Genomic DNA, 14,490 nt, shown 5'->3' with positions numbered 1-14,490 from the left:
GGCGTGGGGCCAAGGAGGATTTAGGCCAGGTGGATAAGGGGGGGCAGACAGCCTTGACCATCACTAGCCATACAACTCTTGGGGGCCAGTTAGGAAGGGACTCCCCTTCTCCCAAACAATGCACCTCCACCAGGACCCATGGTTTGGGGGTAGAGCCCCCACCCTTCCCACCTGTGACCTCCAATGCATCTCTGAGCAGGACCCAGACTTCACAGCCACAAGCACTGGCCTCCAGCTGGGATGGACCAAGAGCCCAGAACCGGGAAGGGCAGAGCTTATAGGCCGGTATCTGCGGAGGGCCGGAGGGGAAGAAGGCAGGACCTCAGCAGAGCATGTCTCTGCTTTGCCCTCTTTGCGAACTGGCCCAGCAGCTTGGGCTCCTCAGAAACTGCAGCTGAAACGAAGGTTGGGTTGGGACCTGTTAGGAATCAGCACCTGTGAAGGCAAAGGGGCAGAGTAGGATCCCGCGAAGGGAGAGGCTAAGTGCAAGGCAGGCTTGACAAGACCCCTTGAGGGTCTGGAGCCAAGAAGGTGGGAGCCTCTCTACCCCCCCCTCCCCACCAACCTTGGGCTAATGGGGAAAGGGCATGACCTTGGGCAGAGGGCAGCTCCCAGCAGATCCTGAAGGAGCTGCCAGCCGAAGGCTCTCTGCTGACCACCCTCCCTGCTGTCGGGCGGCGAGCAGTCCTTCTAGGGAGACCTGGGTGCTGCACCTGAGTCTACCACGACCACCTCTTCTGCTACTCACAATCCGGGGCACTGAATTAGCAAATACTGAGACAGTGCTCCCTGGGGAAATCCAGGGTGAGCCTCCACAACGTTCTCATCCACCCATCAATAGCTGGCGTCATTTTACGTGTGCCTCTAACCCTTTCTGGACAGCAGCAGCCAGCAGCTCAGAGGTCGGCCACGATGGGCACTTACAAGTGCGTCGAGGAGCTATGAAGGAAGAAGGGGTCCGGTGCAATAATGCACTTTCTTCTTGGGGTGTGGGGCTGCCAGTACCACCAGCTCTCTGTGCTCCACAGGGCCCCCCACCCCACTAGGCCAGGTAAGGCACGTGGACTGGGGTACAAGGCCAAGCAAGGGTATGTCACATATCAGACTTGCGTAGGTCATGGTGGCCACCAACGCCCAGCCCCATACAGATTCTTTGAGGCTACCCTCAGTGATCCATTCCATAAAGCCATCAGAAGAAATCCTGACACCCAGTGGATCACCAGACCCATCCACCAGCACAGGGAGATGCAAGGGCTGACAGCTGCAGGCCGCCACAGCCGTGGCCTTAGAAGAGGTCACAAGTTTTACAACACTGTTGGAGGCTCTCGCCACTCTGGCATGGAGAAGGTGCAACACCCTCAGCTCCACCTGCTGATATAAGTAATGTTTGTAAAGTTCTTTTTTTTTTTTTTAAAGATTTTATTTATCTATTCATGAGAGACACAGACAGAGAGGCAGAGACCCAGGGAGAGGGAGAAGCAGGCTCCCTGTGGGGAGCCCGATGCGGGACTCAATCCCAGGACGCTGGGATCAGACCCTGAACCAAAGATAGATGCTCAACTGCTAAGCCACCCAGGTGCCCCATGTTTGTAAAAGTCTTACCTAATAATTTAGGACAGTAAAAAATGAAAAAAGACACCTTTAAAAATATATGCTGTTGATTCATTAGCATTGAACTCATGGCCAACCACACTGCGTTCAGACCTGGACAAAGCCTCTCTAGCGCAGGTATTTTCTCTGTAAGGCTCCTTGCGACCTTCTTGCACGAAGGACCATTAGCCGGCCCGTCAGGACCATGCCTGCGCATCGTTTTAAGTAGCAAATAAATGAAAAGCACAAAAATGCCAAAAACATGGCCCTAAATAGATCACAGAAAGGACACTTGTCTTAAGTATGGAAGCTGAAGAAAGACCACAGAGCTGTCACCTTGTCCAGCCTCAGCTGGGAAGGGGTGCTGGGCACTCCCATTTCTCATCCCTCCGCATGTCTGCAAATGACCCCGAAGGCGCTGTGAGTATCGACTTTGGGGTTACAGGTACATTTTAGCAGGGAGGCAAGTTCACAAATTCAGAATCCATGAATAATGACGATCAATGGTACTTAATATCTTTTTAACTTAAATATTCTTTCGTATAATTTAAATACTTACTTTCATTCTAGGTAGTGGTATTGATGAAATCAGGGTTTAATAGTGCAGGATGTATTCTTTTTCTAGCAAATGTTAATTTAAATACATTGCTGTTAAAATTAAATTGTTGGTCTCTGTACCTCCCCCAAATCATCTCCTGCACCCCCATGGGTGCACAGAGCTCAGGAGTCAGCAATCCTTGGAGGCAGGTTTTGTGGACGTCAGGGGTTTGCTCTGCGGGTGGGCTGGCCTTCCAGATCCCAGGAACCCCTTCTCTCCTGGGGCTTCTGTTGGAGTCATTCATTTGTTCCAGGATTACTGGGCTCAGAGGGACTTCCCTTCCATAGTCCACTCAGCAGAAGCTGAGTTTATCCTTCCCTTGCTAATAAAGAAACTGCTCGTGTTCAATGTGGATTGATTCAAATAAGAGAGTTCAGCAACTTTCCAAATCCACCAACTTCTTCCTGTGTGGTTAAATGTTCCCATATTTGATGAACACGGAGACAGGAAATGACAAACGATTTGGATATTACCCTGAAAGCTATTTGCGTGCTTTAAAAATCTTAATACGAGTTTTCTCCAATATATTTTTCATAACTTTGTGGAAAGCAAGAATGATTTCTGTGAAAGAGCTGGTTTGGAGGCAAAAACATCATTTAAATCGTTGAGTACACTGTAAATCAGTTTTAAGTGCCACCTGGCATTTGTATTTTAAGATGTGCAGAGTTGATAACGTTGCAAAGATTCTTGGATGATACAATAATCACAAGGATGTAAATTGATTTCCTTCAGTGTGATGCCCCTCAATAGCATATGAGCTTTTAAACTGGCCTCCCGCCTCTTTGCCATGATGTGATCGGACTACATTTTCCCATAATTTGTGGACACCAGATGAATTTTTTAATAGATAAAGCTAGATATTTGTTAGTTGAGAGGTGGAGACGATTTAAGCCAAACCCAAAGACCACATGCATAAATTTTATTAGCATTGAAACTGTGTTCAATGCTCAGAAACTGGTTTCTTCTTTGGTATGTGTCCCCCGCCACCACACACCTTTTTTAAAAAAAAAAAAAACTTCAGCTTTATCGAGGTATCATTGACAAATAAAGTTCTGAGATATTTAAAGCTTAATTTTTAAAGCATAATATTTAAAGTATATTTAAAGATAACGAAAGCCTTCCCCAGTCTCGTTAACTGGCACATCCATCACCTCACAGATTTCTCTCTGTGTGTGCGTGAGAACACCGCCGTTCTACTCTCCTAGCAGATTTCAGCTGTGCAATGCAGGGTTATTACGGACGGTCACCGTGTTTTACACTAGATCCTCAGACTTCATTCACTGCATAGCTGCAAGTTTGTACCCTTTTCCCAATCTCTCCTCATTTCCCCCGACCCCCAGGCCCTGACAACCACTTTTTTACTCTGTTTCTGTGAGTTTGACTTTTCTTTTTAGATTCCACATGTAAGTGATAGCATGCGGCAATGCCATGTTTGTCTTTCTCTGTCTGGCTTCTTTCTTTCTTTTTTTTTTTTTTTAATGTTTAATTTATTTATTCATGAGAGACACACAGAGAGAGAGAGAGAGAGGTGGGGGGTGGGCAGAGACACAGGCAGAGGGAGAAGCAGGCTCCATGCAGGGAGCCCGACGTGGGACTCGATCCTGGATCCCAGGATCAGGCCCTGAGCCCAAGGCAGGCGCTCAACCGCTGAGCCACCCAGGTGTCCCTGTCTGGCTTATTTCACTCAGCATAATGCTGTCAAGGTCCATCCATGTCGTGGCAAGGGGCTGAATCTTCTTCTTTCTCAGAGCTGAATAATATTCCATCGTATACGCGCATCACGTCTCCTTTCAGCCACCGATGGACACAGTTGTTCCCATATCTCTGCGATTGCGCACAACGCTGCAGTGAACGTGGGAGGGTGGGCATCTCTTTGACATCTCGTTTCACTTCCTTTGGATATATATACCCAGGACTAGAATTGCCCAATCATATGATAATTCTATCTGAAAATTTTTGAGGAAGCTCTACGCTGTTTTCCACGGAGGCTGCACCATTTCACGTTCCCACCAACAATCCGTGAGGTCCCCCACTTCCTCACCAACACTTGTTATCTCTTTTGTCTTTGTGTTGATAGCCGTTCTGGTGAGAAGGGGTGAGAAGTGACGTGTCACGGTGGGCTTGATTTGAATTTTCCTAATGGTTCATAATCTTGAGCACTTTTTCACGTGCCTGTTGGCCATCTCTTCTTTGGAAAGATGTTCGGTTCCTCTGCCAGTGTTTTATGGGATTTGTTGTTGTTGCTATTGAATTATATGCGTTCAATGTATTTTGGCTATTAATCCATTTTCAGATAAATGATTCACTGATATTTTTTTTTCCCATTTGACCGGTTGCCTTTTCATTTTGTGGATGGTTTCCTTTGCTGTGCAGAAGCGGTCCAGTTTGATATGGTCTCACTTGTTTATTTTTGCTTTTATTGCTTTTTTTAAATGTCAAATTAAAAAAAAATCATTGCTAAGACTGATATCAAGGATCTTACCCCACCCCCTGCCTGCCCCCATATTTTCTTTTTTTTTTTTTTCCATATTTACTTTTAGGAGTTTAGTGGATTCAGGTTTTACACTCACTTCTTTAATCAATTTTGAGTTGATTTTTGTGTATAGTGTAAGCTGGCAGTCCAGTTTTACACTTTTTTATGTGATCTGGGGTTTCTTAACACCATTAATTGAAGAGACTGTCCTTTCCTCATTGTATATTATTGGTTCCTTTGTCATAAATTAATTGACCCTATATGCATGGGCTTATTTCTGAGCTCTCTAGCTTGTTCCAGAGTCCTTCATTGTGTTTTCTGACAGGTATTAATGTCCATGTCTGGGTTTCTTCTTTTGTAATGTTTCCCCAGTTAATGACTTCAGGAGAGGAAAAGAAAAGTTGCTATAAATATAATTGATAGTCCAATTCACTAGCCCTCCTCACCAGGAGGGACCCTCCCACTCTGAATGTGGATTCCAGATGAAGCGACAGTCTGTGGTCTCGGTACTTTATCACCCCATAGAGTCTTTCAGGATGATTCTGCTTCCCTTGGCTTTTACAGCACCTGGCTTCAGTCTCTGGTTTTATTCCATGATGGTGACAATAGGTTTTGGTCTTCACAGAGTGCACCTTCTGATGTACATTTAACTTGCTTTATTCTGGAAACCACAACTTTCCCGCTAGGTAAGGCACAGCATGCTACTATGTTGCAGGCAGGTGATTGGTATCTGATCCTCAGGCCTCATGATGGCCACGCGGCCTCCTGGAGTGGTCGGAGCCTCCTAAACCTCTGGGCCTGAATGTCCTCACCCATAGTCTAACAGAGAATGTAAGACTCATCCCTTTCTCTGTGTGCCGCGATGTGAAAAGGTTGGGGAGCTCCACATGGACCAAGGTTCATCATGGCCTTGGAAACCTTGAGGGGACCTTCAGTACTTTTATCCTCAGGCACATTTGCTTGACTCTCTAGTACCTGGTGACCGCTCCCCAAAACAACTGGCCCATCTCTAGACTTTAGACTTGTATTTTTCCTGAAGCAGCAACTGACTAGATGTTCACCTAGCTCACTCCTCTCCTGGGTTAGACACAAAACACATTTCTCAGGCCCCTTTCACCTGCGTGGGCATGAAAGACCAGCTCTTGTTGATGGAATGTCAGTGGAAGTGGCGTGTCGCTTCTGGGTCAAGGCCGCTAAGAGCCATGTGTCTTCTTCGCACTTTGCTCCTACCTTCTCTCCCAGGAGTGTCCTTGGGCACAGCATGTGCTGGAGATGGTGGCTAGGTTCCTAGAGGACCACATTTTGTCCGGTCATCTCACAACCTCTGAAATGAACTCTGATGTGGATGCAGAATAAATGTTTTGTATTAAACCTTAATACTTCAGATTTATCTATTATAACAACTGGCATTATTTCTGGTAATCAGTACAATTTCTTTGTCATAGGCATTCATGGTGTTATGAGCTGAATTATGTCCCCAGCCTTTCAAATATATGTGTCAAAGCCGCAAACACCAGTACCTGAGACTATAGCCGTATTTGGAGCTAAGGTCCTTAAGGTGACTCATTAAAATGAGGCTGTTAGGGTGGGCCCTAATCTAACATGACTCATGTTCTTAGGGGAAATACAAGAAGGGTTTAGTGTACAAGGGGACCATCATGTAGAGATGGCCACAGGGCAGTCCTCTACCAGCCACGGCAAGAGGTCTCTGAGGAAACCATCTCTACCAACGCCTGATCTTGGACTTGCAGCTTCCAGAATTATGAAACAATTTTTTCAAGATTTTATTTGTTTATTTGAGAGAGAGATATTAAAAGAGAGAAAGCATGAGTGGGAGGAGGCGCTGAGGGAGAGGGAGAAGCAGACCCTCTGCTGAGCAGAGAGCCTGATGCTGGGCTCGATTCCAGGACCTTGAGATCATGACCTGAGCGGAAGGTAGATGCTTAACCGACTGAGCCACCCAGGAGCCCATAAATTTAATTGTATTTTTACTTTTTTAAAATTATTTTTACTTTTTAATAAATTTTTGTTTCTTAAACCACCCGTTTGTAGGATTCTGTTACGGCAGCTCTACCAAACCAATACACATGGCCAGGTCTTCTCATGTATAGCCCTCATGTATTATCCTGTTTTCTTCTTATTTCCCCAAAGATTTGCTTGTACTTTTAACCTGTGAGCAATTGTGGGTCCTCAAAGATGCCGGTGTCCCTGGCTTTGTCTCTGCCAGAAGTATCTTTCGTCACCTGCGATCAACGTTGGTAGTTCTCGTGTGACTCCAAATACACCCGTATTGCTTTTGCATGATATTTTCCACACTCCGCAGTTGTCTTGATCACAGAGTTTTATTTGAAACTATTCACCGGGGGCTGCTCTGGATTTGAATTTAGCCTATTCCTAGGCCCCACGGAGGGTTAGGTGGATCGAGTGAACACAAGATCCAAACATTTTTGCATCGCTTCTCAACCTCTGCCCTCCAAGCCTGTCACTAATAAAACTGCTATATTATAGGTTTCTCTGAAAAATCTACCTCTGGAGACAGAGCATGAGTAGCCCTGCCTGGTGTGCAAGCACGGGGTCAGCGGAATTGTGCATCTCCTTTGCCACGCTGGAGTCAGGGCCTGCCTATGGAATCTTCGGGATGGTCTGATTGTGGCAGCTGTCAGGTTGAGCCAAAACCAAGTTCTGCTGATGGAAGCAAGACGCCTGGCCCTGGGCAGCCCATAAAACCCAAGATACCACCTTGCAAAAGTTTTGCTCTAGCTCAGAGCTTTCGAATAGGCAACCACTCCACTGATAGATGGAGTTTCCAAAGTACACACAGGGCCACCTGCTTGGCTAAATGCAAGCTTTTTTTTTTTTTTCTGTCCGGCTTGGAGAATTTGTTTAACACAGCTCCCTCTACTGGGCTGTTCGTCACCCTGAAGTTTTCAGTGTCCCTCAAACTGTAGGAGAAAAGAACTCCTGTGGCTACCAACTGAGGAACCCAGCTGAGAGAATCCAGAAGGAGTGGGCGTTGTCTGATGTGAGAATCCCGAGGGGGGCGTGCGTAAGTGGGACCCTCTGGGGCTTTGCCAGTCCTTTCTGAGTGCTCGGCCACCTTAGATCCCTCTTTGCACTGCAGCAACTTGTCGTCTGAGAAAGAAGCGGCGGTAATTCTGACTGGCCTCCCAAGAGGCCAGGGATGATACAGTGACAGCCTTTTCTTCCAGGGACAAGTATGATCCCGAGCTCAGTTCCTCGGGAAGCCAACAAGCATGAGGAACACCAGGGCAAAGGTGTTCCAGAAAGGGGACCCAAAACACATTGACCAAAGTGGCCCTTCCAAGATAGAGATGGACCCAAAGGAAGGCAGGCAGCTATCCTGAAGAGTCTCATCTGGGACCTCGGTGGCAACTCCGGCCTTGGACCAGAGGCTGCCCCCCCCCCCCACCTACGTTTAAGAAGAAGGACAATCCAGATTTCATTCTGTGCGCTCTTCTTTTTCTCCAGCTGCCGACGTGGGTCAACAGGAAGCTGTGAAACAGGGGACGAGGTTGTGGAAATCCCTGAAAAAGTGCCTCCTCCCTCTGCAGAGCTCGGGGTCACCCCGGTCCCTGTCCAGCACGTGGAGTGGGCCGCAGCGGCAGGTCCACCCCGTTGCAAACCTCTTCACGTCCACCTTCCCTGTCCCAGGAATCAGATCAGTGGAGAGCAAGATGACCATGCCGATGAGGGCGAGGCTGGAGAGCGAGGCCTTACATCTGTAAGCCAAGTGGACGTTCCAATTTCTCTTCTCTTGCTCAACTTACCCAGCCACGAGCGGCACCTTCCCGGCAAAGGCCTGCTTCTATGAAGTTTATGGCACGGAGGAGCAGAACGGAAGGGTCCCCACCAGGAAATGGCTGAGTCACACTGCCACGGTTCCCTCTCCTGAACTCAGCATCAGCTAAGTCATCCGTCCTCCCCTGGGGAGATGAATAATGGGCTGGCCAGAGCCCAGGAGTGGTAGTCTAGGGAAGGTCTCCACAGGGAAAGAAGCAGCAAGAGAAAGAGAGTGTCCCCAACAATCTCCTCTGGAAGCCTCTGTAAATCCCTACCCTCCCTCCTTCCCTCTGAGGCACACTCAGGCACACTCATGCACATCGCCGGGACCTCCCACGAGGGGGTCAGGAGCCCCCCACCCCACCCCAGGGCTTCCAAGCTTGCGGTTACATCTATGGCTCCCCTTATCCTTCTGAACCACAATTGTTTTCTTTTCATCTCCTGCATTAGAGCTTGAATTTCTGAAATGCAAGACGGTATTGCATTCTTTCTCCATGCATCTCCGCACCCCTTGTGCCTTGTACGTAGTAGATGCTCAAGAAATGTTCCCGGGATGGCTGGATAAAACAAACGAATAGAGAATAAAATTGTGGGAACCCAGAGAGTTAGGGATTTTTTTTTTTCTAGAAATAAATGAAGGCTTTGACTTGGTCCATGGACAAGGCAGCCTCAGGCCTGGGGGTTATCTTAGGGCTACCATGGAACGAACCAGCCTCACAGAGGCCACCAGAGTGAACACAACTGGCTCTGAACCAAATTCCTCAGAATGCCAGTGTTTTGAGGATCCATCAGTACCCCCACGGTACCTCCACAGCCTGGCTCGAGCCAATCAGCCTGAGTAAGGACCTCTCCTTTGGCTCCTGTGAGGTCTCTCTCAGCTCTCCATATGCTCCCCCTGCTTCCTACCCTAAGACCTCAAGGCTGCAGGCCTTCTAGACTCTCTCTAGAGACCTGGTTTGAGGATCTCCAACTTGGAGGAGTAGAAGACTCTCTCGAGACCGAAGTATAACTACTAATAAAACAAGAGCTAAATATTCCCCTAGTACATATTCATACTTTTTTGTTGTTGTTGGCCTGGTATAGACTTAAATAGCATAGTGCCCGGAAGATACTGGTTGGATAATTAATTGGTCAGTATCTTATGTTTAACTACATTGGTAACAGGCCCAGTAGCTTAGACTTTGAAAGAAGGAAGGCTGTGGAAAAGAGGTTCTGTAAGACCTACTGATTGTTCCCTGGGATACGTGATGCAGAGGCTAAGACATGAAAACCAGCCAAACAGACTGAGGCCTGTGTTCCACCTCGGTGCATCCTTGACAGGTCCTCTAACTGCTCTCAACCAGAGTTTACTGTTCGGTAATTTGGAGATAATAATTGCATCTAGCTCATAGGACTGCTCAGTGGGGATTAGATAAAATAAAACATAAAATGCTTTAGCGGGCTATCAGGCACATGGTAAACTTTTAACATAAATGTTTTTCTGAATTGTAGATGTTGTTTTTGTTATTTTTATGAGTTGAGATTCTGGGGGAGCGCAGGCGGCCGGGCAAGGGATGGTGGGGGGAGATTATCATAGGTTTTCCGGGGCCTGTGTGGGAGGAGTAGAGCCCAGGCAGGGTGACCCCGTGCTGTGTCAGAGATCTGCACGTCTCCAGATGTTCACAAGTGGAATGGTTTTCTGCAGAAGGAGGATGAGCTATAAATGGGGGTCAAAGAAACTCGCAGGGCCTCCCAGAAAGAGCTAGGAGCAGGGTGGTTCCATCACCAAATCCAGCTTGAAAAGAAACCCTGACAGAGGAGGCTTGTGCTCTTTCCTGGAAAGTTTGCTCTCGGGATCTCACTCCAAGTCCATCCTACCAAGAAGAGGAGAGAAAGAGACCCCCCCGTCAGGCCCTCTTGTGTCTCCTGCTTGACCAGCCCAGCTGTCCCTCAAGACCTGCTTCCTGCCTCGCTGGTGAGAGGAGACATGTCCTTTGGCCCAGGGGTCCTCCAAGGTCGTAGAGGGACGCCTTGTGTCCGGCCTGTCAAGGAGAGTAAACCCTGAGGGGAAAGGTCCTGGGGACACAGCAGAGTGAGGTCCGCAGGTATGGTCACCGAGCAAGCAGCTCACCCACCCTGGGGACCATGAGGGGTGGCCCAGAAGCTGGAGTGTTGGGGTGGGGGGGTTGGTGAGGGAGGGTGGAGCCTGTGGGCTATTTTAGGCCAGGCCCAGAACTGGAGTCAATGGAGGTTTTGTTTATGTAACATGTGCAGAAGGCCCTTTGGAGAAAATAACCCCGGGTCTGCAGGCCGGACTACAGGGAGCAGGGGTGCGGCTGGGAGCTTCCTGTTGTTCTTGGCCAGGCTGCCCGGCTGTTTGTTTGGCTCCTCTCTCAGAGCCCTTGGCTTCCGTGTTGCTGGCTCCTTCCAGTGTCTTCGGCTCCCTTCCTACAGGGCAGCACAGCAGGATTGCTCCTCCAGAGGTGGTGACTCAGGCCCTGTGCCCAGAGAGCCGCCCCACCTCCACCCCTCAGGGTGTCCTTCGTGCACACCCCCTTAGCTGAGCCGGTTCACTTGCAGATCTAGGGTGGTTAGGGAAGGGCGCCTGGCCTGTCGTCACCCGGGCCTGGGTCTGAATCCAGGTCTGCCATTTGGTAGTTGCTTGGTCTAGAGCAAGTTGCCAAATTCCCGGGGTTGTTTCTGACGTGCAAAAATGTATATAAATATGTGAGCAATGACTGCTATGTGTTCATTCCCCCCTACACACCAGGCTCGCTCAAAGGTGTTAAGACTGTATGGTTATCATTTTGAACCACAGATTCCCTTGGTGGTATGGTCTAAATGTTTGTGTCCCTCCAAAATTCATGTGTTGAAATCCTAACCCCCAAAGGTGATAGTATTGGGAGGTGGGGCCTTTGCGAGGTACTTAGGTCAAAGGGAGGGTGGAGCCCTTATGAACCGGATTAGTGCCCTTGTAGGAGAAGCTCCTGAGAGATCCTGGCCTCTTCCTCTATGTGAGGACGCTGCACGGACAGGACAGGGCGCTCACGGGACCATCCTGGCGCCTGGTCTCAGACTTCCAGCCTCCAGAACTGTGAGAATGAGCTTTTTATTGTTTATAAGCCACCCAGTCTGTGATTCTGTGTAGTAGCCTGAATGGATTCAGACAATTAAGAAGGGGAGGAAGGCCTATTTTTTCCCATTTAAGTCAAATTTACATGCACAAAAATGTATAAATCTTAAATGGACAGTTTGATAAATCTGTTTCCCTATGTATCCACCTATGCAGCTATTACTCGGATCCAGATACGGAGTATTCCCATTACCCTGGGGTGAAAAGTCTCTCTGTGTCCCTTTCTAATCTCCAGCCTGCTTATACATAACCTGCATGTGTGAGTTGGCTTGTAGATGGCTGCCCTCTTGCTGTGTGTTCACAGACCCTTGAGCGTATCTGTAGAGGGAGCAGACACTCCTCTTATGTGAACACTAGTCCTATCGGGTCAGGACCCAGCCCTTATGAAATCATTTAACCATAATTACTTCTATAAAGCTTATATCTCCAAATGCAGCCACCTTGGGAGGTTAGGGGTTTACCATGAGAATTTGGGGGGAATGCCACTTGGTCCATGGCACTGCCAACCATACCCTGGCTGGTAACTACCACTTCTCTCATAATACCTCAAAATTGGAAGCAACCCAAACGTCCATCAGCACAAAAATGGATAAGCAAGCTCTGGGATGCCAATACAATGGGATACTGTACTGCAATGAAACATGGAGCCTGCTTCTCCCTCTGCCTGTGTCCCTGCCTCTCTCTCTCTCTCTCTCTCTCTTTGTCTCTCATGAATAAATAAATAAAATCTTAAAAAAAAAAAAGAACGGGCTCCTCATACATAGGACCCATTCTGAGCATTCCTCTGAGCGAGTCATGAACGAAACAAAACAACAAAGGACTCAGGAACTTGTGAATTTTGATCTCTGTCTGGGCTTTTCCACAGGTTGGTTCATTCAGACCAAGTTTAATTATCCCCTCATGTTTGAAAGCAAAATTTCAAGTCTTTCAGGATTTTGCTTACACACAGACAATCCTCCCACTTTGGGGTAGTGACAGAGACCCCAGCTCACAGACTGAGTGGTTTCCAGCAGAGCCTTGTTAATATGAAACATAGCTTTCTTGGGGGAGAAATCGACTTTGAATTTGGATTTTTCTGTTGTTTTCACTGAAGAACACTAGGTTAGCCAATTGGCTAAGGAAAAAAAAAACAGTTGTTTCAAATTAGTTGTGATTTTGCATTAAGCCAATATTGGCTTAACAGGTTTTACCCAAGATGTTTTTCTATACATAGGATGTCTCACTAAGTCCTGGAAAGATTGTGGTAGATTTCCACATCCATCATTACTTGGCCTTGTGCTTCATAAAATATCACAGTAAGTTTATTTTTAACAGTTTTGCTGCCAGTTTGGGTTAAAATAATAAGGCTAAAGTGTTTTTATTAAAAATTATTTCTTTTTAGGCAAGGAGTTTTGATTCACTCAAATAATAGATTTCAAAGTGAAGGTAGCTAGGACGTGAGGTCTGAGATAATAAGCCGGACAGCTCCTAGCTCTGCAAAATGCAGTGGCTCCCAGGCCTTAGGTGGGGTATTTTGTTCCCAGAGATTCCCCCCCCCCTTTTTTTTTTTTTTAAAGATTTATTTATTTATTTGAGAGAGAGAGAGAGAGAACAAGTGAGCAGTGGGAAGGGGCAGAGAGAGAGGGAGAGAATCTTAAGCAGACTCTTTTTGGAGCACAGAGTCCAACATGGGGCTTGAGCCCATGACCTTGAGATCATGACCTGAGCCAAAATCAAGAGTCAGACGCTCAACCATCTGCGACACCCAGGTGCCCTACTCCTGGAGGCTTCATTCTGATTTCTCTGAGTCTGGTTTTCGCCCACAGGTCTTGCTTGCCTGATGTCCCAATTTGCCTGTTTTTGTGTGTGTGTGCTAGAAGGATATCAAAATGGACAAAAGCAGAGAAACTAGTGAAGTGAAGAAGGGCCTGCATGGTAACTTCAGAGAGACCCGGGTTTGAGTCCTATATCAAAGGACTCAAGCCGTGTGAGCTCAGGCGGCTTATTTAAACTTTCCAGATCAAAGTCTCATCATCCATAAAGTGAGGATGGTAATGCCTACCTCTGAGCATTGATAAGAATTTAGAAATAATATCTGTGGAGTGCCTGGCATACAGTAGTTGATTCATTCAAAAAAAAATTTTTTTTGCCTGAAATATGTATTGATCATGTGTCAGAAATTTTAACAGCAGGAACAGGATGGTGACCACAATGATCTGTGCCCTCACAGAGTGTAAAGTTGTTCAGTAGATAGCCACTATTCCAATTGGTACATGAAAGATACTCAGTGTCACTAATCATCAAGGAAATGAAAAATCAAATCCACAACAAAAAATCAACTCACACCTATTAGGGTAAAATGATAGATGATAGATAGATAGATGATAGATAGATAGATAACACATATTGGTAAGAAGATGAAGAAATTGGGACTCCTGTATACCATTGGTGTAAACTGATGCAGCCACAATGGAAGACAGTATGGCAGTTCCCCAAACAATTAACAATAGAACTACCACATGATCCAGCAATCTCTCTTCTGGGTATTTATTCAAAAGACTTAAAATCAGGATCTTGAAGAGATTTTCATACTCCCATGTTCCTTGCAGCATTATTAACAGTAGCCAAAATGTGGAAACAATCTAAATATTCACTGCTGGATGAATAGATAAAGAAAACGTGGTTTATCCATACAATGGAATATTATTCAGGCTTAAAAAAGAAGGCGATCCTACAGTATGCAACACCATGGATGGACCTTGAGGACGTTATGCTAAGTGAAATAATCCAGCCACAGAAGGACAAATGCTACATGATGTCATGCATATGAAGAATCAAAGCAGTCAAACTCGTAGAGAGAATAGAATGGTGATTACCAGGGGCTGAGGAGAGGTGGAAACAGGGAGCTGGTTATTCAATAAACATAAAATTTCACTT

General features: G+C 46.9%; 1 pseudogene; it reads left to right on the top strand.

Moving 5' to 3' along the window:
- The first annotated feature begins 912 nt into the window (after positions 1-912).
- LOC121474048 lies at positions 913-1,375 on the top strand (annotated as a pseudogene).
- The last annotated feature ends 13,115 nt before the right edge of the window (positions 1,376-14,490 follow it).

The sequence above is a fragment of the Vulpes lagopus genome, chromosome 12 (assembly GCF_018345385.1).
Source record: "Vulpes lagopus strain Blue_001 chromosome 12, ASM1834538v1, whole genome shotgun sequence".
Taxonomy (NCBI): Eukaryota; Metazoa; Chordata; class Mammalia; order Carnivora; family Canidae; genus Vulpes; species Vulpes lagopus.
This window is presented reverse-complemented; position numbering and strand designations above follow the sequence as displayed.